This window comes from Castor canadensis, chromosome 4 (genome assembly GCF_047511655.1).
Source record: "Castor canadensis chromosome 4, mCasCan1.hap1v2, whole genome shotgun sequence".
Lineage (NCBI taxonomy): Eukaryota > Metazoa > Chordata > Mammalia > Rodentia > Castoridae > Castor > Castor canadensis.
The window spans coordinates 182252398-182273278 of NC_133389.1; the positions used below are offsets into that span (position 1 = coordinate 182252398).

At 45.8% G+C, this 20881-nt stretch overlaps 1 protein-coding gene and 1 long non-coding RNA gene across 4 annotated transcripts in view; both read right to left on the reverse strand.

The window, feature by feature from the left end:
* The window catches only part of Col6a3 (collagen type VI alpha 3 chain), an 81657-nt gene extending 68288 nt beyond the window's left edge, over positions 1–13369 (reverse strand). The window contains exon 1 of one of the 3 annotated variants that reach the window (XM_020187569.2): positions 13122–13369. The gene's annotated coding sequence lies outside the window, so the exon portion shown is untranslated. Of the gene's footprint in view, positions 1–9743; positions 9924–11875; positions 12083–13121 lie in introns of those variants that run through there. The other 2 variants (XM_074072068.1, XM_074072067.1) reach the window with 2 other exon arrangements.
* A 2317-nt stretch (positions 13370–15686) lies between these two features.
* LOC141422412 (uncharacterized) lies at positions 15687–19348 on the reverse strand. Its single transcript, XR_012446955.1, has 3 exons — positions 18619–19348; positions 17824–17948; positions 15687–15965 (listed from the first exon to the last, which is right to left on the reverse strand). It is a non-coding gene; the product is annotated as an uncharacterized lncRNA (long non-coding RNA).
* Positions 19349–20881: the final 1533 nt, after the last annotated feature.

Below are 20881 nucleotides of genomic sequence, written 5' to 3' on the forward strand. Positions count from 1 at the left end.
CAGAGGAGCCAACATACAGAAGACAAACATAGAAGAGTAAACAAATATCTGAAAACTACACCGGATCAAAAAGACTACACAAACAGTTTACAGCGCCTGCCTGTCCATGTTCCCCTGCAGGGAGGGAAGACTATCTGAAGGTAAGCCAAGCCATGGCCACGACAGACTAGCAAAACTAGCTCTGGAACAATATTTACACCACTCACAAATCCTAACTCCAGAGTGGGGACATCAAGAGACAGTAATTCCCCGCTGTATGGCAGGCCAGCAGCAAAACAGGATAGCCTTGCATTTCTCAAACCTCAGAGAGCTGTGGCAAGGCACAGACCAAGTCTGGTTTCTCAAGGCACCTGGCTTGTACTTGCAGCCAGCGAGAAGTTACGTGGTGCTGGGGTAGGGGACTGGCGACTCCGCCTAACTGCTGAGGAATTCACTACAGCAAAACAGCGAGCCGTACCTGACAGCTATCTGAAGCTCCTTGCAGGCAGGCCAGCTTGGACACTGAGCATTGGATGATGTGGAAAATCACAGACATATTCCTTGGTCTCCAAGCCATATTGTCCAGGTAGAAAGAACACCCCTGGCAGGAAACACTCAGAGGTCAAGAGCCCCATTGAATAAGGTCAATTTTAAAAAACAAAACACCCAGCCCCCACTGGCTGAGAGCCCCAGTTACTGCAGCTGCTTAATAGCAAATTACAGCAAGCAACAAGCATCTAACTGAGCAAAGCTGGGATTTAAAAGACAACACCCCTAGGCACCCTAGGTCTCCAAACCACAGCGTCTGCTTGGAAGTCCACCACCAGAGGCAGACATAGAGAGGGGGAGGTTTGGACTGGGTCCAAGTGAGGAAAGCAGTCAGCAGACCAGGACTGTCAAGCCACTAGACCCCACCGCACCAAAGAAGCCAGCTCCTAGCTCTCCACATTTCAATAGGAAGTCTCAACCCCCTGTCTACAGAGGCACCCCAGACCCAAAACAACTCAGAGAGCAAAGCTCTGTTAGAGAATTTACTGTCTCAGCTGTCCCTTTCTGACACCCCGGCTAAAAGCCCAACTCAGTCTTTCTGAAGCTGTTTCTATAACAATCAGGGTCTCACAGACAAGAAATACAAGCATTTTGTTTGCTTGTTTGGTTATCTGTTTGTTTCTTTGTTCTGTTTCTTTGTTTTTGTTTTGATTCTTTATTTCCAAGTTTGCTCTTGTTATTCTTTATTTGTTCCTGTTTGACTGTTTTTCTCCTTTTTCTTGCATCATGTGTTTCCCAGTTACTAATACCTCTCATTACTATCATCACCTTCAACTCCCTCTCCTTCCTCCCATCACGCCCCTCCCTTCCCCACACTCTTCCCCGCAATGCTCAATGTCCAATCCTTACACCCTCAACCAGTGTTGAGCTCCCTGATCATCTCCCTAGAATCAGAATTTTACTCCCACTCAACCTTACTGGAGAAACGGGTTTGGGCTTCAGTTGTTCCTTATGCATTCAAACACCTGAATTGTTTACCTCACTTCTACTGTAGGTTCTCCACTCACCCAAGGAAGTAAAAGAAGTAATAGACCAACAGGTGCACAGATCGCAGCATAGAAACTTACATATGAAAACTAAGGCAATGTTTTATATCCAAACTCCCACCACAACAGCTCAACATCTGAATCCAAGAATAATGAATTGGCTGAAATGTCAAAAGAGAATGCAGAAGCCTACTATTGAAAATGATCAGAGACCTTAAAGAGAACTCAAATAAACAGATAAATGAAGTTAGGAAATCAATCCAAGACCTAGACAAGAAAGTCAGCAACATGGAAGAGAAATTCAGCAAGGAAATGGAAATTATGAAAAAAATCAAGGTGAAATGTTAGAAATGAAAACCTTAATAAATCAAATACAAACCACAATGGATAGTATTATCAGCAGACAAGATCAAACAGAAGAAAGACTATCAGAGAAGGAGGACAAAATTGAAGAGTCATTGCATGCCATCAAAAAAGTTAATACGCATGAATAAAACATACAAGAACTCTGGGACAGGATCAAAAGACTAGGGTGGAAGAAGGAGCTGAAATACAAACTAAAGGCATAGAAAATCTATTCAATGACATCACAGAGAAAATTTCCCACATCTGTGTAACAACACAGACACTGATATACAGGAAGCATTTCAAACTTCAAATAGACATGATCAGCAAGAACAACCCCGAAATACATTCTAATTAAAATGCCAAATCTAGAAAACAAAGGAAATTGAAAGCTTCAAAAGAAAAATGCCAGCTTACAACAAAGGTGAACACATGAGAATCACCCCAGACCTCTCAGCACAAGCCCTAAAAGCCAGAAAAGCACGGAGCAGTAAAACTCAAGCTCTGAGAATGAATAACTGCCAACCAAGAATACTTTATCCAGCAAAGCTGTCCTTCAGCCTCGAGGGAGAAATAAAGACCTTCCAAGACAAGGACAGGCTACAGCAGTTCATGTCCACCAAGCCTGCATTACAGATGATACTCAAAGGAATAATAATCATGGAAGTGAATGAAAAACATCACAAATATGAGCAGCTAGGAAAGAATAAAACTCAAGGGGAAGTGATAAACCTACAAGAGTTAGGAAAACAGCAAGCATGATCAACTCAGAAAACCAGCAAAACCCAAAGGTGAACGAAGTCAAAAGTAAATAATGATCATCACAAAACTCAATCTGGAAAAAACCAATAGAAACACAGGAATCAGTAAATGCCTCTCAATCATAACCTTAAATGTAAATGGACTAAACTCTCCCATCAAAAGACACAGATTGGATCAAAAAGCAAGATCCAAAAGCAAGTGCATTCATTGTCTGTGGTTCTTGTGTATCCTCAGTTAAATGACAATGTACCCTTCAGAATGATATAAAAGTTCACTGTACATGTGCTACCCTTGACTCGTCCTATTAAAACTGATCACTAGACTTTTATCAAGAATTAGCATTATGTTCTTTTCAAAACAACCTGTGGTTGTATAATTACTCTAGACCAATATTTTAGTATGTTACTGACAGATATAAAAGGTTTCTTGACTCTCCCACAATTATGTGCAAAATTGTATCTGTGAATGTGGGGTTTCCTGAGCACAGAGCCCACATTCTTTGTGATTCTAAAAGACCATAAACAAAACAATGCTACCTACCTATTCCACCCCAAAGATTAAGCACCACAACTTCAGTAAAAAACATTCATGAACATTTTCTGGGAGACCCGGTTGGATTGTTTTAAATACTTAATCCACAAAGGGGCTGTGTGATTTTAAGTAGCATTTTGCTGAAGAATGAAAGCACAAGAATATTATAGTACCCCACTGCAAAGAATTGGGCTATGTATGTAAGCCATTCAGGAAAACCCAAGACATGAGAAGAGGTGTGTCTGACCACTGTTGAGTCTAGGTCTAGAATGGGAAGGGCGTAGATGTCTCTGCAGATGCTACGAACCACCATTTGAGTCAGGTCTGATGAGTCAGGTCTGAGCAGTTTTTACTAATGGTTTCTTAACCATCTCTGTACCTCACATGGGAGACTCCTTTGAACCCACTACTTCTGTCATGTGTTAGACTTTGAGTGGGTTACCATAGAACAATTCCAAAATACTTTTCTAGCCTTCAAGAGCATTCGATAAGATCTAAGCAGTGATATGACTATTCTAAGGAAAATGACATTTAAATTGGTTGAAGGTCACATGGAAAGATGTTCACTTCACTGACATTAATCTACTTTATAAGAACACCTCCTTGATGAAAGGCTTCCCATTGGGACACAGAGCAATGAAATAAATGCATTGTGCACAGGAATTTTTTTTTTTTCAAAAATTCATCCTGGTATTGAGGGGAGAGTAGGAGAGGGCAAGGAGGAGAGGGAGAAGTTCCTCCAACTCTGAGAACTATGTCAGGAGCTGATGCTGATGGGATGGTGAATCATGGAGGCCCCACTTGTGTGAATCCATCCACGTGGTTTGCCCCAGCTGAGTTCCCAGGTGAGAGAACCACCTTCACTGCCACTCTTTTCCTGACATTGTACTACAGAGCTAGTCACGTGACCCATGGGTTCCTAGCACAGCTGGTAGATATTTATTAATGTTTTTGTTTGCAATTAAATCTATTCTATCATTTATCATATCCTGGATTTTTCAAGTCAGATTCCCTGGCAGCAAATCCTGGTAAATGTTTTCATGTAGATTAGTAAAAGATGTCAAACACTATCTTCCCAAATGATCACTCAGCTTCCCCATTTTAATAAAGAGAAACGAGGCAGTCACTCTCTTCCCCTCCCATCACCCACAACTGCTACCTCCAGAGAGGAGAGACTAGAACACAGATAATACCCACTGGGGTTCCATCCTCCAAGGTGGGAATCCACACCTTCCTCCAGCAACCCAATGGCTGATCCCCCTACCCCCGCCACACCACTCCATTTTACAGCTCAGTAATTAAAGCCAGATGAGACCAAGTGACTGACCAAGACCACATAGATAAAATAAGGTAGAGCCAGGAGTCCTAACCCAAGTCTACATTTACAAAGCCCAAGGGAAGAATCCCAGGAAACCACAGAGACTAGGACAGATTAGGCCTAGATGTCCAGGAAACTCCCCGTCTTTGGGGAAAAACAAAAAAGACTTCCATAGTGGTAGTGAATGTCTGATTCTGTTCTTTCAAATATGAAAAAATAAACATCAGACTGACTGTGAAAGACCCTATGGGCTGGTGGGTGGAGTGCCATTTGTCAGAGTCTGTACCCTCCAGGCAATGGATTCAAAAAGAGAAGCCCATTACATTTTTATTCTTCTCTTTCTAGTTAATTCCTCTAATTCCCTTACTTTACCCGCCTCATTGTAAAAAGTATTCGAGGTGTCTTTCCCCATTCATGTGAAATTTAGGACGTCTCTTATTATAAGGTCACCCTGCAGTCTTCAACTTGACATCATTTTCAACATGATTGCACTCAATCATAGTCCAGAGACTTTCCCAAGCTATTTTGCAATTCTGTGAAATTAGCTTTCATTAAGCCTCCTCAAAAGCGTTTTCATTTTCCATGTCTGGAAATCTTTTTTAAGAAAAAGACACACACATGCACACAAGGAAATAATTTTAAAACAAAGGCTTAAATACATCCAGAGCTCTCATTTTGAAGTCTTTTATTTGGTTTTCTCCAAGCACTGCCCTTTAGAACCCAGCTGTCTCCTATTGCATTCTAGGACTCCTGTTAACTCCTCACTGTCCTGTTTTAAATGGGGTTTCAGAAATCACCAAAGACCACAGCGAAAAGCCGTGGATATGCACATGAAATGAAAGACAAATTTCAGCACATTCGGGGTGCTGGCCCACCCTCAGCTTTGCTGACTCTCCCAACAGTCCTTTCTTGAGAATGGAAGCCCCTGGCTCTCTCCCTTTTCCTCACTCTTTCTCTTCTTTCTTACCTGCATCCCATAGAAGACACTAGGGGTAGCTAGATCCCCCAGATAGGAAGACAAGAGTGGAATTTAATATCTGTTGCTGTTTGATAGGTCTTTCAGGGAATCGTCAAAGCAACAACTTGGAATGACTCTACGAAAACCTCCCCAAAGAAATACATCAGAAACTATGTTTTCTCTGTTCATTTAACAATTCTGATCTTTCTCTTCTAATCTATGAAAATACTCTAAAACAATAATCTGCTTTTTCCTCAAAAAACTAAAACTAAATCTGCCATACGATCCAGAAATCCCACTCCTAGGGATATACCCAAAGGAATGTGTGTCAGGTTACTCCAGAGGCACCTGCACACCCATGTTTATTGCAGCACTATTCACAATAGCCAAGCTATGGAAACAACCAAGATGCCCCACTACTGATGAACGGATTAAGAAAACGTGGAATTTATACACAATGGAATTTTATTCAGCCATAAAGAAAAATGAAATTTTGTTGTTTGCAGATAAATGGATGGAACTGGAGAACATCATCCTAAGTGAAGTTAGCCAAAGGTTCAGAAAGCCAAAGGCTGCATGATTTCTCTCATATGTGGAATATAGACCCAGTACAAATACAAACAATATTATGAAAAAACAGGTCACACTGTGGGGGGGTTTACTAACAGGAAAAGCAGGGTAAAAGAAGGAAGTTAAAAAAGTGAATATAGTTGATGTACTTTCTATACAAGAATGAACAAAAGTTGGTTTTCCCTTTTTGTGGTACAGGAGTTTGAACTCAGGGCCCCGCACTTACTAGGCAGGTGCTCTACCACTTGAACCACATGCCAGCCCTCATACAAGAATGATTATAGAATTTTTAAATCTGTTTGAAATCACCATAAGAAGGGGACTAAGGTAGAAAGGAGGAAAATATAGGAGATGAACCAATTTGGGTTATAAAACATATGTACATGGAAATAGCACAATGAAACTCCCTGCATAGCTTAAACAAAATGTCTTTTTTTCAAAAACAGAGAACAGGAAGATAAAACAGGTTCTGTCTGGGGGCTGGCACCAGTGGGAGGGGAGGATATAAGGAAAGGGTGTAGGAGGGTGAGTATGGTGGAAATACTGTGTACTCATGAATGAAAATGGAAAAATGAGACCTGTTGAAACTATTCCAGGAATGGGAGGAGGTGGGATAAAGGAGAATTATGGCGGGGGTGGGGGATTGAACTCGACTATGATGTACTGTAAGAACTTTGGTAAATGTCACAATGTGCCCTGAGTACAACAATAATTTAAAAAGGGAAAAAAGTATTCCTGTGTGTACTAACTGTGATTACCACTCAGATAATAAATGTTGTCTAATAGTGAAAAAAGAGAATCTGAGTGTCTCCTGGGATGACAAAATTTTTTAACCTTTTCATCATGTATGACGATGTGACATCCTTACGACCTACATCCTTGTTAGATACTGAGTAGCTGACTCAAGATCTTCTGCTCTTTCTGGTAGAAACTTACAGAGCAACACCCTTTCCACACCTCAGGTATTAATTATCTGCATGGGGCAGAAAGAAAGGATGCCGCCCTGGGAATGAGGCCAGTGCATGAAGGAGACAGAGGCAGCCGGGCCCCAACCTGGCACAAGCTGAGCTCCTCAAGGGATAGCGCCTTCTACAGAAACTTTAGATTAATCATCCAGATATTTTGGAAATTTGCTTAAAAACATATTTGAGTGTCCAGGATAATAACCACGAAGCAGGGAGTTCTCTATCTGCCATGGTTTAAAGCACTGGAAGCCACCAAGCAGTCATAAAAAGCAGGCTACATCCTGAAACGTGTGATAGTTGATGAGGTTTATGGTGACATTTATATCCCTTTATCCTAGCCATCAGGGGAGACTAGTTTGACTTCAGTATTAAGGAAGAAGGTGCACTAGAAAATGCTTCAAACGTGACTGTACCCTCCTGGAATGGTAACTCACACATGTAATCCCAGCTACTTAGGAGTGGGTGATTCCAGGCCATCCATGGCAAAAGTTTACAAGACCCCATCTCAATCAAATAGGTCTGGTATGGCAGCCTGTGTCTGATCTCAGCTACTCCAGAGGTGTAGGTAGGAGGATTGTGGCCTAAGGCCAGTCCAGGCAAAGAGAAAGAACCTATCTGAAAAATAACCTAAAGCAAAAAAGGGCTGGAGGCCCGGCTCAAGTGATAGAGTGCTTGCCTCACGTGCAAGGTCCTGAGCTCAAAACCAAGTACTGCCAAAAAAAAGTGCTGGAACACACACCCTTTCTCCTCCAGTGCAGAATCTGGGGTACAGCTGGATTCGAGCGGAGCTCACCCGTTTGGTTCCACTCTCTACCTAGCTTGGCCAGAAACTTTGGTGCACTGGCCTCTCTGAAACCATGACATTCCCTTGCAGAATTATTAAAGCAAAGTGGCAAAAATGTTCTCACACTGTAAGGAAGAGTTCAATTTTTCTTTGCTTTCTGATTCATAAAGATAGAAGAGAAAATTAGTCTTTAAAAAGTAGGAAATTCCTCCTTGTCTCTAGCAGTAATGATCAATCTCTCCCAGGCTCACTTTGCATTGCTGTGCAAAATAAGGCTAAGTGGGTGAGTGGGCAGTGGTCCCTGCACCCCAATCTTTCATCTGCACCCCTAGGTTCTGACCGAGCAGGGTGTCAGACTTCCCTGCATCACCCCAGGGCTATGTCAGGGTCATATGCAGAGCTGGCTGCAGCTCTGATGTCTGCACTGGTTGCTGATTCAACTCATGAAGTTTCCAGAAGTGAAAAGCCAGTTTCCTGGAATGGTTTCCCTTGAGACCTGAGTCAGATCCAGCTGCTGTACAATTTTTAATTTTGAAATTAAACCAACGCATAAGCTCTTCCTTCCAGTGGCCAATTTCCAATGTGCTGGGTCCATGAAAATCAGTCACACAGCACACACCAGGGGATTTCACAGAAATACTTCCCAATGAAGTCTTCCCCGGCCACACCCAACTCTCTGAGTTTCTCAGGTCTTAAGCTTCAGAGCAGTGGGACACAGATGTGCTAAGAGCAGCCGACCCCTGCAAGACGAGCGCCTTGCCCTGGGAGAAGGTCTAGCAGAACTTTTCGTATTTGTTTCTTTTTTCTTCTCTCGCTCTCCAGATTGTTTTAAACAGCACTTCTCCTCTGCTAAATCAACTGCAAAGACGCTACTCCAAAGAAGAGCTGATCATGCAGTGGCACTCTGAAATGTATTCTGAAGACCTTATCCCTCCAATGTGCAGGTCCCAGATACCTGCTAGTCTAAAGACAGCAGGCAGGAGCAGAGCCCTGGGGAAACGCTGGCTTTGCTTCTGATATGAGCCCTGTGGCCTTAGCCCAGTCATTCACCTCTCTAAACTCCATGTCTGGAGTGGACAAGATATGACAAAAGCATCCATCAAGACAGTAATTTTTCAATAATTCAAAAAAGAAATCAAACTAAGCAGAAATCATTTATTGCCAGCCAGAAGAGCAGGGACTATGTCTTAGCCATTTTTGTCCCCTCGCCTGACCCTGAAGCTCAGTACCCTGAAGCAGGGACATAACAGTCTTGTTAAGCCAAATGACTGTGAGAAACATAGGCCGAGTAAAGGCAGGAAGCTTCTTCGCCTTGAGCTGGAATTCTGCACCCCAGGCTCCTAGGAATTGTTAACTCAGGCTAATAAACATAAGTCAGAGCGTCAGAACTCCCTTTTCAAAGTGGGCTCCCCTGAGAATAAGACACATCACCATGGCTTAGAGAGGCAAGCGATGTCTTGTCTTTAAAGAGCTAGATTGTCTCTTCAAATTTTTACAGTGGAAACAAACTTTATCTAGAAACTGGGGAACAGAGAGAAATGTCCTCCTCTAGTTTACAATCATCTGAAGAAGTGGGAACCTTTCAAATTTCCCTGCTTTAATTTGAATCATTTGGTGCCTTTTTAGTTAACGAATATTTAAATGGGACATTCACAACTACAGTTTGTGTGAATTTCTTAAAAGTATATTAAAACTGGTTGTCCATTAGGGGGAAATGGTAAAAGGCAGGTAATGAATACTTTATGAGCTAATTCAAATACTTCTTCAGTGTTAAAATTCAAAAACTCTACACAAACACAGATCCAGCTCAGCACACAGCATAAACATGCAAACCTGCTTTAGCTCTCACACACCTGATTACTAGTGTAAACTTTTGTAAATAGATCCAAGGAAAACGCTTCATTTCTCATTTGCCCAGTGCAAATGAGGGTAATGGGGCTGCTTAAGAACACAGAACGCCTCATTCAAAGGCTTAATTTCATCTCAACATACTCACCCAAGAGCGTGGAAGTACAACGAAATCCTAAACTTACGTCCACCTCTGATACTAGGCACCGGCACGGGCTCTGGGTCCATCGTAACGCTATTCTCAGGCTCTGTTGGGCGTAGACCAAGTGAGAGCCCAAGAGCCCTGACCCTACTCTGAGAAACTCCAGAAACACGTTGAGATTTTTTTTCTGGAGCTCGGAGGGAGACGCCGCCCTCTAGAGGAAAGAAGCCAAAGTGCATTTGAGAACCAGCTATCCCAGCACAGAGTCTCACCCCCTCCCCACACCCACCTGGGGAGACCAGAATGCATTAAAAGTCACATTCTTGAAAATCAACAGAACACCTTCCTGAAGAAGGCTCCTCTTTTTCAAAGTGGGCGCCCCCCTGAGAATAAGACACTAGTTATAGAGGCCCAAGCAATGTCTTCTATTTAAAGAGCTTAGAATTTTTACAATGGAAACAAGCTTTATCTACGAACTGGGGAACAGAGAGAAATGTCCCCCTCTAGTCTATAGCTGTCTGAAGTAGCAGGAACCTTTTTAATCTTCCTGCTTTAAAATTTGAACCGTTTGGGGCCTTGGCTAGAGCTACAAATAGGACTTTTAAATGTCAGGTTCCTCAACTATTTGTGCTGCAGTGGTGTGTTTTTTATTGCCTGCTCACCACAGCTAGGACACTGTGTAAAGTTTGCTCCCGGAGATCACTGTGGAAAAGCCTCCTTGGGACACAAGGTCCCATTCAGACGGGGGACACCGCCTGTCATTCTTCCCCATAAGATCCTACAAAGAAGTGACAATAGCTAATTTTCTAACAAAATTTTTTGCTAAAGTTGTTAGCACACCTGCAAGAAAGTCTCATGCAACAGACTTCTACGTGTGGAATTTCACGTAGAAGTGAATGGTGACACAGGCCACTGATAAAGCTACTCTTTATCCTAGTAAGGACCCAAACACTGAGAAACGAGCAAGGATTGAAGAGAAGCCCCAGTGCAGTGGCAAGCGCTCCTCACCCACCTTCCAAGAGGAAGGAGGTCCCCAGGAGCAGAGCAGACACTGATTTTAAGTCTCTGAAACCAAGGTCAAGACCTAAAGCTTCATTCAAACCACAATCGATAGTCGGTTAAATAGAGAAGTTTCTGCCTACTGTGTCATCAGTGATACATTGCCTTCCAACATGTGAAATTGCAAACGGCACTAATGAAGAGAGGCAGAGACACAAGCAAGTGCAGAGGAGAAGACAAGTCTCCATCTCAGAAATATCGGGCATTCACTCTCCAGCCCTTCACCTGATGTCCTCAACCATAGTGAGGTGGGGCACACACCTCCCAAGTGCAGGGTGAGCCTTGGCCAAGGGCTGGCATTCTAAGAGCATCCCTGCCCACCTCCCAGGAAGGTGCTGTAGCCACACCCGTCAATTCCCAGACAGGAAAAATCCGGGAGAGCCTCGCGGTGCCACCCCAGCCATGGCGTCCTGCCCACGTCCACTTCCCCACCCAATATCTGCTTAATGGCTTCTCACTGCCATGAGTGAGGAAAAGAGAAAAACACACTTCCTAGTAATTAAAAAAAAAAAATTCTTGCCTAAACAAGGATGTCCAGACACGAGACCATTATTCCTATAGCATAAATTTCTGTAAAAGAAATTCCCTACCTCACACCCCTGCTTCACCCCCAGTGGCAAGCCCACACCAAAATGGAGCAAAATTCAGTTCCTATCCCTCTGGGCCTTCATGACCATGCGGTAGCCTGAATGCAGGATGCCAGCCGTGGTCTTCCAGTCACAGAGTGGAGACACATGGCCCTGGTGTGTCTCACTTCTTTCTCCATTAGCTGGTATACCCTTACGGAACTTAAACTAATTTTCCTATGACTTGTGATAGAATGTGACAGGAGGAAATTCTCTCTTAGGGGGACAAATCAGCTAGCCCATTTCAAATCCCAGTCCAAATTGAGCTGGGATCTCCACGCCTAGCTCATCAGTCTCAGTGCTCCTGCAAGGGGAGGGGTCACTCCTGGAGCCTCAGCCCCTCGTTCCGTGGCACCGGCAAGAGATGCAGCATCTCAGAACCTTTAGTTCTGCATCTTTAAAGCCGAGGAGTGACAGCATGTGCCGCTTCCAACCGAGAACCTATTTCATTACCTTTAGCACAGCAAAAAAGTTGGGAGTTCCAATGTCATTAACAGCCAATCAACCAGATTTCCACATCGTTTTGGTTATGAGTAATAGAATTTAGATTGTAAAACCATTTCTGTTCAGCTTTGTGCAGTACTAAGAATGGTTCCCCTGGAATGTTGGGGACCCTGAAGGCTCTGAGACTTGGTGGTTCTCTGGAATCAGCTGTGGGTAAGAGAGAGAGAAGCCCATCAACATCTCTGCCTTCCCATGGGGTACAGGGTGCTCCTCTATCTGTATTCAGTGAGGCTTGTTCTTGGGGTTCATACTAGCCTCTAAATTCTCCCTGGCCTTGCTGTGAAGCTCTGAGTTTCTTTAACCACCCCCAGTACACCACAGGACCCTCCCTGCCTCAATCCCAATCCATCTTCTAACACAGCAGGCTAGAAATAGGTCCCCAAACAGGCTGGCAACCATCAGTGAACAGTTTCTATCCTCCACGAGAGAGGAACTGAGCCCCACCCTGTGTCCTCCTAGCCAGGGGATGGCCCTTGGGCCTTCCATCTGGGTGACACAGGCAGCTCACAGCCCCAAAGCTCTGCCTTATCCACTCGGCACATTGCCTGAGTTTCACATTCCTTGTCCTCTAGCCTTGAAGCTCCCCCCAGCAACTCCAAAGGATGGTCTCTCGCAGTGACTTCAGATCCCTAAAAAGACGACGCCCTGATGATCGGAGCTGAGCAGCTAGCTCTGCACTGGACCCCAAGCCTAAGCGCCATCGTGAGGGCATCGAGTGTGCACTATCAGCACTTCCTTCCCACGAGTGTCCCAGAGCAGAAACTGCTGTGTGCACCCAACCCGGTGTCACCCTCAGAGAGCCCAGAGATCTCCCACGGATCTCCTCTGTGGTCCCCAGCCAGACTTCTGCAAACAAAGCAGATTCCAGCCAGCCTGGGAAGGAGGAGACAACTTCAAATAATTCACAAGCCGAAAACACAGCATTCAGAAACGCACTGGGTGTGCACAGAGCCCGCGGACACACCACTGAATTCGCCTTCTACGCTTCTCCTCTTAGGCAACCCATGACCTTCACCACGTTAAAGAAACCCAGTCACCACAGAGCGTGAAAGCAAGATCGGCAGAGTCTTCCAGAGACCTAAAACATGCACAGAAAACTGACAGAGTGATCCTAAGAGCCTCTAAAGTGGTCACCTCCTGGGTTAAAGCATTTTCTTCAGACCCACAAACAGGAGAAACAGGAACTCACACTCACCCTGAGAAAACCTGAAGATGTGTATCCCTGGGCTTCTAGATTCAATTATGTTTGGCCAGGATGCATATTTTCCTCCCTCACTGAGTCTCCTTTTTTTTTCTGCAGCCTCTCTCCCCCAAGCAGAGGGGACTCCAGCAAACAGAGGAGGCTGACTCCTCTTGCAATCCTTGCAGGAGGCTGGAAGAACTGAGCGGCCTTTGGTGGAAGACTGAACTCCAAACTGGACAGGGTCCAGGGTACAGTCAGGGCTTCCTCCAGCTCCTCCTCCTCCCCCTCCTCGTCCTCTTCCTCCTCCTCCTCCTCCTCCCTTCCTCCCGACCCCTCCTCTCCCCTCCTCACTGCAGGACAGACCCAAACTGTAAATGAAAACCAGACCCTGGGCTCTGTTGCTTCTGGCCTGCGCTGTGAGCTGATGTCACCTCTGAATGCTGTCTTCACTCTACAAGCTAAACGTTTAGATAGACTCCTGCAAACCCCAACTCTTAAAAAAAAAGAAAATTGACCACTCTTCACCTTTTGGGCCAGACTCCTGGCAACCAAAAAAATGAATTCTGGAATTTCTTCATGAGTATCCATGGTTTTTCTGTAATGTTTTCCAACACCATCTGAAAGGCAAACAGGAAATGCAGTGCCACCCCCCCTACCCCCCACAATCCTCACCACACCCTTCCATTTCTTCTTGAAGTTTCTGAATTGAGCCTTCTCCTAATAATCTTCCCTTTCAAATATAAAACCCAGCAATTAACATCGCCTCCTGGGCTTTCTGCTAACCAAAGCTCTGTTTGCCAATGAAAAGGCAAGAAAAGGAAAGTACACTTTTTTAAAGTTCTATATATAATGATTCTGATTGTGAGACTTGGTCGCTTTCTGAGACACACAGTAGGGGTCTGAGGGTAGTTATCTGGCTCCAAGTTCCCAGAAAATTCTTGAGGAAGAATGGGAGTCTCTCCAAAGCTTTTTGCACCTTCCAAAGTTCTTCAATATACATCTGTTTTGATGCCTCCATATCTCACAAACATCCCCACCTTAAACTCTGTTAAATAGATTGATGCTGTTTTTTGTTAGGTGAAATGAGGTTCCGTTCTATAGACGAGACAAGCCATATTCAAAGAGGGTAAGTGACCTCATCACCATCATCCCTGGATTGGTAGCAGAGCTCAGATCAGAGCACCAGCCTTGGATACTCCCAACATCTCATCATTCTGCCATCACGAGGCCCAGATGGAAAGTCAGATAGTCACAAAACCAAGAGAGCTGAAGGTATCTTTGACTTTGAGAGCCTTCCCAAGCCAAGTCACTCTTTCGCATGGGTTATCTCCTTCCAGTTGAGGGAAGAAGGGGAGATAGCACCCCAGAGAGGATGCCTGCCCTGGCTTCTCCAGGGTTTCCTACTCTGAAGGGACAGTCTCACTCTGCTTTAAGGGCTCATCTGCAGGATGTCAGGGTGGAGAACTGGGATGGAGACCTGGATTGGGGGTTTCCCTGCCTCCCACCTTGAGGAGAAGAATGTAGTGGAGGCTCAGTCCAGGCATAGAACTGCAGGCCTGCGGGCCTGGAAGCAGGTCCCATAGAGAGCTGGATACTCACTGCCCACCTCTTGGTGAGAGTGCAAGGTCAGCATCAGGGAGAACAATTTCTCCATAGCCCAAAGCCCACTGCAAATAAACGGCTTTTAATTACAACCTTGCATTCCAAACAGTTCAGTTCGCTGAGGGCTCCCATTAGTGGTTACCTTTTCCCAGCAGAAATGCAACTTGGGTTTCCTCAAATGGCTAATTCCTTGGTATTAGACATTATGAGCATTTAAATGACAAGAGTGATAAATAAGATTCAAAGAAATAAGCACCCCTGCTCAATAAGAAGTCATACTCTAATATTTAACTGTATCCACAATCTAGACCCACTCCAATACCTCCTACAGCTCCAGAAACTTCTGGAAGCTGGTGCAAATCTTCCTTACACTAACCAGAAGGAGAATGTTGGTTCCTCTGGCTTTCTCACTTAATCACCAGTATTTGAGATCCTCTCTGCCACCTGGTCCCAGAAGGAACCCATCTGAAAAATCACTACTGACCTGCACATCCAACCTGGGTGTGGGGCTGGCTGCCTGAGAGACCTTGTAAGTCACAGAAGCTCTCAGTGTGGCTTCCCCTTCCCTGTTGGGTTGAAGTTGCCTTGTTGCCTCTTCCCATGCTCTTCCCTGAGTGTCACAAGCTGGAAAGTTAAAAGGGCTATCTCCCAGGTCCTTTGCAGTGGACTAGCTCTCCCTCTCAGATGCACGGTTGTGGTATTTGGAAGAGGACATGGTACACTGGTATTTTTTTCTCCACTTCAGGCCAGCACAGCACAGAAAGCACAATGATTGTCTCGCCCAGTCCACTTTGCGTAGGCGGCAGTCACTAATGGTTGACACCTGTGCTCCTTCCAGGGGCACTGCTGATGCTGGGAGCTGCCACTTCTGGAGACACAGGACATGGTAGGCAGGATTCTAAGATGACCCCCCCCCCAGTGAGTGGAACCTTTGTCTAATGCTTCCCTCAAGTGAGGTGGAACTTGAGCCTTGATTCTAGCCAGCAGAACCTGATGATAGTGATGGCTGTCCCTCCCTTGGTTGGGTTACCTTACACTGCAGTGGTGGAGGAACAGTCACTGCAACGGTTGCATTTCGTAAGACTCTGTCTTAACAGCTGGGGGAAAGGATTCTCCCAGTGGTCTTCATGTAGGGGTCCAGGACATACAGTGTTACTCCGAAGACTGGCAGGCGAGATAAGATCCAAACATCTCCCGGTCCATCCAGAAACACCTCTTTCATGGTTAACTGCAGTTCTTGTGGTCCTTTGCATCCTGCAAAGAGGGAAAGGGATGATAACCAGTTCCAACCAGTTCTGAAGTATACACAGTCACCTTTAGTAACCTCTTAGGTGCTTTTCCCTACTTAAGGTTTCATGAATATTACTTGCATCTCATTCATACAATCATAACAGAGTAAATTCTGGGAAGGAACTTGTGCAGTCAGAAATCAGTTATACAACATCTGACTGTCAATCAAATCTGCTAATCACCCTAACCCCACCTGTAGGAATGCCCAGGTTTCTCCCTCCAGCCTGTCTCAAACCACTTAAAGCCAGATAGATCCCAGACCACTGGCTCGGGCTGTGCGGCTACAGCCCACTGTTCTCCCTTGAAGTCACTACTTTCACTTTCTGCTTCCAATAAACTTTGCTGCTTTGCCCTGCACTCCTTGTCTCTTGGGTCAACCCTTCGATCAGGACTCCAGAGGAGAAACGGACACAACCCTCGGATCCCCAGTGACAGTCTGAATGTCCGTGTCCTCCCAAAATTCAAAATGCCGCAGGTGGTGGGAGATTTAGGAGGTGATTAGGTCATGACGATGGAACCCTCTTATAAGTAAAATAAAAGACCCTGAAGAGACCCTTCACCTCTTCCACCAGGTGAGGACCCAGTGAGATGGCACCATCTACAAACCAGGAAGCAGCCTTCACTGGACACCAAATCTTCTGGTGGCTTGATCTTGAACCTAAATCCTCCAGAACTTGGAAGTTGAGAAAAGAGTGTATTGTTTATAAGCCATCCAGTCTGTGGTGTTTTATTATAGCAGCTCTCATGGACTAAGACTGATCCTGACGAAGCAAACTGCCATCAAGTGAGAGGGCTCAGGGCAAGGGAACTTAGGTGCCTCCGGGAGCCAAGAGCAGCCACGGAGCAGCAAGCAAGGGAGCAGGACACCACTCTTACAGCCACTGAGCCCCACCAGCCACCCCCAGAGCATTGGGAAGACCCTGAGTTCCAGAAAGGAATGGAGCCCCAGTGGACCTTGAGGATTCAGCCTTCTGAGCCCGAGTGGGAGACCCAGCCTTAGCTGCGTCATAACCGAACTCCTGACCAAAATAACAAAAGTATGTTGTTCTAAGCTGTTTCATGTGTGACTGTTTGCTACACAGCCCTAGCTGACTAATACAGAGAGATACAGCCCATCTCCCCTCAGGTGGCACACATCCTAGACTGGCTGAGGTAGAGCACAACACTCCAGGCCATTGCCTCTGGGCCAGACAACCTCCAGACATAATCCACAGTCCAGACCCATGAGAGATTCCCCCAGCCTACATCCTAACCCCCATGGGACCTCTTAGCCCACTCCACAGCCCCGAGGACTGCCCCAGCCCATACACTGGTCCCTGTGGGACCCCCCTGCTCAGTCAACACACTGACCCCAATAGAATACTCTGGCTTCTTGTCCTGCCCTGGCCACCCCACCCTAATGACTTCCCCTGGGAATACCCTCTCAGCAGTCACTTGCGTGGGACACTGTCTCAGGCTCTGCTTCAAGGGACCCTGTTCACAGACACAGTCATGGAGCAGCACACATGGGGACTCTAGCCACCTGAGCATTAAATGGCAGCAGCAGACATGGGAGCCAGGCTCAGCCTCCTCAGCCCCTTTGCTGGCTTCAGGAGAGTCAGAGGTTGTGGTGGTAGAAGCAGCAGGCAGACTGACATGCCAGCAACCAGGCAGCTGCTGTGGAGGGTCCCATCTTTGCTCCCTAACCCTGAGGTGCAGCCTCCCTCTTCCCACCTTCCAGAATGAAGCAGGGTCTGCTGCTGGGAACTTTTCCTAGATGCTGGCTCAAGGCCACTTCTCTGGGCCTCTAACCAACTCCCACTGACAAACAGGGGCTGCTTACCATGGTTAGAGTGGTTCCCCTTTCCTGCGGGGAACCCAGCTGCTGCAGTTGTGCTGCATGAGCTCTAAAGGTGCTTTCAGCTTTACTTCTGTATGCTGGTAAATTTCACAGGATTGACACAAGCACTGCAATTAAAGGGAGTGGGGAGGGGGGCAAAAACAAGAGGGGGGTGAATCTGATCAAAGCATAATATACGCAAGTATAGAAATATCACAATGGAACTTACAAAAAATAACAGTGACCACCATGGTATCTCACCTGTGAATATCCCGTGCGTTAACCAGACCAACCCCTCTATTTCTCTCCCTTACCCTTTCCCCTCTACTCAACAGCTTTCAGTGAGTTTCACTGTGCCATTGTCCTGGACCTATCTTACACACAGGAAAGAAAACACACAACCTTTGTCTTTCAGAACCTGGCCTACTTCACTGAAAATGAAGGCCTGATCAGGGGTTGGTGTCAGTGGGAGAAGGGAAAGGGAGTGGAGGGGTACAGGAGGGTGAATATGGTCCATGTACTTTGTACATGTGACGGGAAATAGAACAAGGACATGGCTGAAATTGTTTTAAGAAGGAGGGAGGGGATGAGGGAAAATGATGGTGGGGGTGAACTTAACCAAGGTAGGAAAATCTTGTAAGCATATGTGGAAATGTCACAATGACACCTTCCTGTACAACTGATAAATGCTAATTCAAAAGTAATTATGGCTGGAATGACTTTGCAGATGCAACACAGTACTTAATTTATGTCTAGCTCTATTGTGTAAAAGGCTGTCTGTACCTGGAGGGCTCTCACCTGTTGAACCCCTCCTCTTCAAAGGATGGCCTCCATTGTTCCTCTATTGGTGTACTCACTCTTGGAATTCCTTCTGACATTCGGGTCCACATCAAACTGGCACACACACACAAAGTCCTCCTGAAGGGACACAGACTCTCAGGTGCATTATAGCATAATATAATGTGGAAGGGTACACTGCCATGTAATTTGAATGCATTCTTAAAAGAAATGAGAAATTATTTCTCTTCAAATACCACTGTTTGTATTAACTGAACATAATCAGCCCATGCTGATGGAGAAGAGAATGGAGAAAATATAACTCCATGCTCCACATGACGGTGAAGTTGTAAATAGCATCTCAGCTCAGATGACCTTGTAAGATTGTAAAGAAATTTATTGGCAAACACCTTGGGAGTTGGGAATTGAATGATTCACACCCAGTTCATAGGAGGAAGTTTCTGGAAGTCTACATGGGCTAAGCCCTTGCCCATTTTACATCTCTAATATTCCTGTTTTAGATCAGTGCCTTACCACTGCCCCCATTGTCTTAATCCAAATCACATAATAAGCACTGGTGGCATTAAAAGAATTGAAGGAAGCCAGAAACCCACCATTGTGACCTTTGTCCCCAGTTCAGAAATATGCGATTCAGGGACCTGAACCTCTGAGCTCATGGTTCCTTGATGAGATGGGGTGAAGGACACTCACTACTGTTAGCATCCGAAGGCTTCTTCAGTCACAGCCAGACTCTGACCTCAGCCCAAGAATGCTACTCAGTCCCCGCACGATCTTCCCAAGGCCACCAGCAGAGGTGGTGAAGAGGAACAGGGACAGCTAAGAAGCGCCCCAGGGTTGGGAAAGGCAGTAGAGCACCTGATTAGCCTATGGGAGGGCACGGCTCCCATCCAGAGCACCAAGGCCACCACACTCAGGGTCACATCCCCACGTGCCATTGTGGTAATGGAGTTGCTTGTTATTGTGAGGCTTCATCTTACTGAGGAGGGGTGTGTAAGGTCCAAAGTAAGCTCAGAGCAGCAGGCTCCAGAGACAGCTCTGCAATTTCTAGAAAAGAAGTGTTACAGGCCAAGCCAACAAGTTGGACCGGAGGCCGCCAGGGGGCAGCTGGGATGGCTCCTTCCATACCTACTCCCAGTTTAAGCCTCACTGATCTGCAGAGTGGAAAGTTAACTGCTGTCTGGGAATGAGGTCCCACAGCCCCCTTGGCTACTAATGGACCACTGTTCTTGGCAAGCCAGCAAAGCCTCGTGTTGTTCGGTCCACTCATCCACAGAATGAGGGGAAGCTGGGCTCCACAGCATTCAGGGTAACCCACATCAACCTCCCAGATGCTGTACCAGCCACATTTTCCTCACCTCATTCCTCACCTTCCTTCGCTCTGTCCTAGTCTGCCCACTTCTGACTCTGGACTTAGCCTCACTCAGAGCTCCGGGACAAGAATAGAAGATACACGATGGCCAGCTGCCCCTCCCCAAGCCCCTTGTACACTCATTGAAGCAAGTCTTTCACGACTCTATTCTGCATAAATCATGCTGCAGTCAGCACCGTTTGAGGTTATGGCCAAATGATACTTGCTTCAATCTACCAAAACCCTGCAGGCGGGGAGGGAGGCCAGTAGTGGTGGATGTGCGTTGGGTATGCAGCTGGCCAGCTCTTCCCATAACTTGGGAAACACCCATTGCCTACTCTCATCAGGAATTTCAAAAGAGAGCTGCCATCCCTCTGGGCAGACACCCCCAGCCCCACCTCCGCTGGACGATCCAGGATGGGTGCATGACATGAATGGTCCAATCAGAGTCCCCCCTGGGTTTCTCTGTTTTACATATAGAAGACTCTCTGGTGTGATACCTGGAGCTGCCACACTTACTGCCCTCTGGAGAAAGCCAACCAGCGAGAGCAAAGCCGAGAGGAGAGATGGAGAGAACATGCTAGTGGTTTCCTGATTCCAGACATCCTAGTGACCAGGCCTGCCCCAGAGTTTGGTCCTACCCTTCCGACCTTCACTCTGCCTTTCGTTATGTTAGCCAAAAAATACTTCCTTTCTACACTGATACTTATGACCAAAGGGGTCCTGCCTGGTGCACTAATAAAAATGGCACAAGAGAACAAATCCTGAAATGTCCTGGTGGTGTGTTAGTCGGGCTGTCATAATAACTCCCCTATAACTGGATGGTTTCTTCTGGTCTAGTACAAAGGTGCTCCTTCTTGATTTTTCTTAAAAGCGTTTTTCTAATCAGAATGAACAGGAGGCAAAGATTTTGTC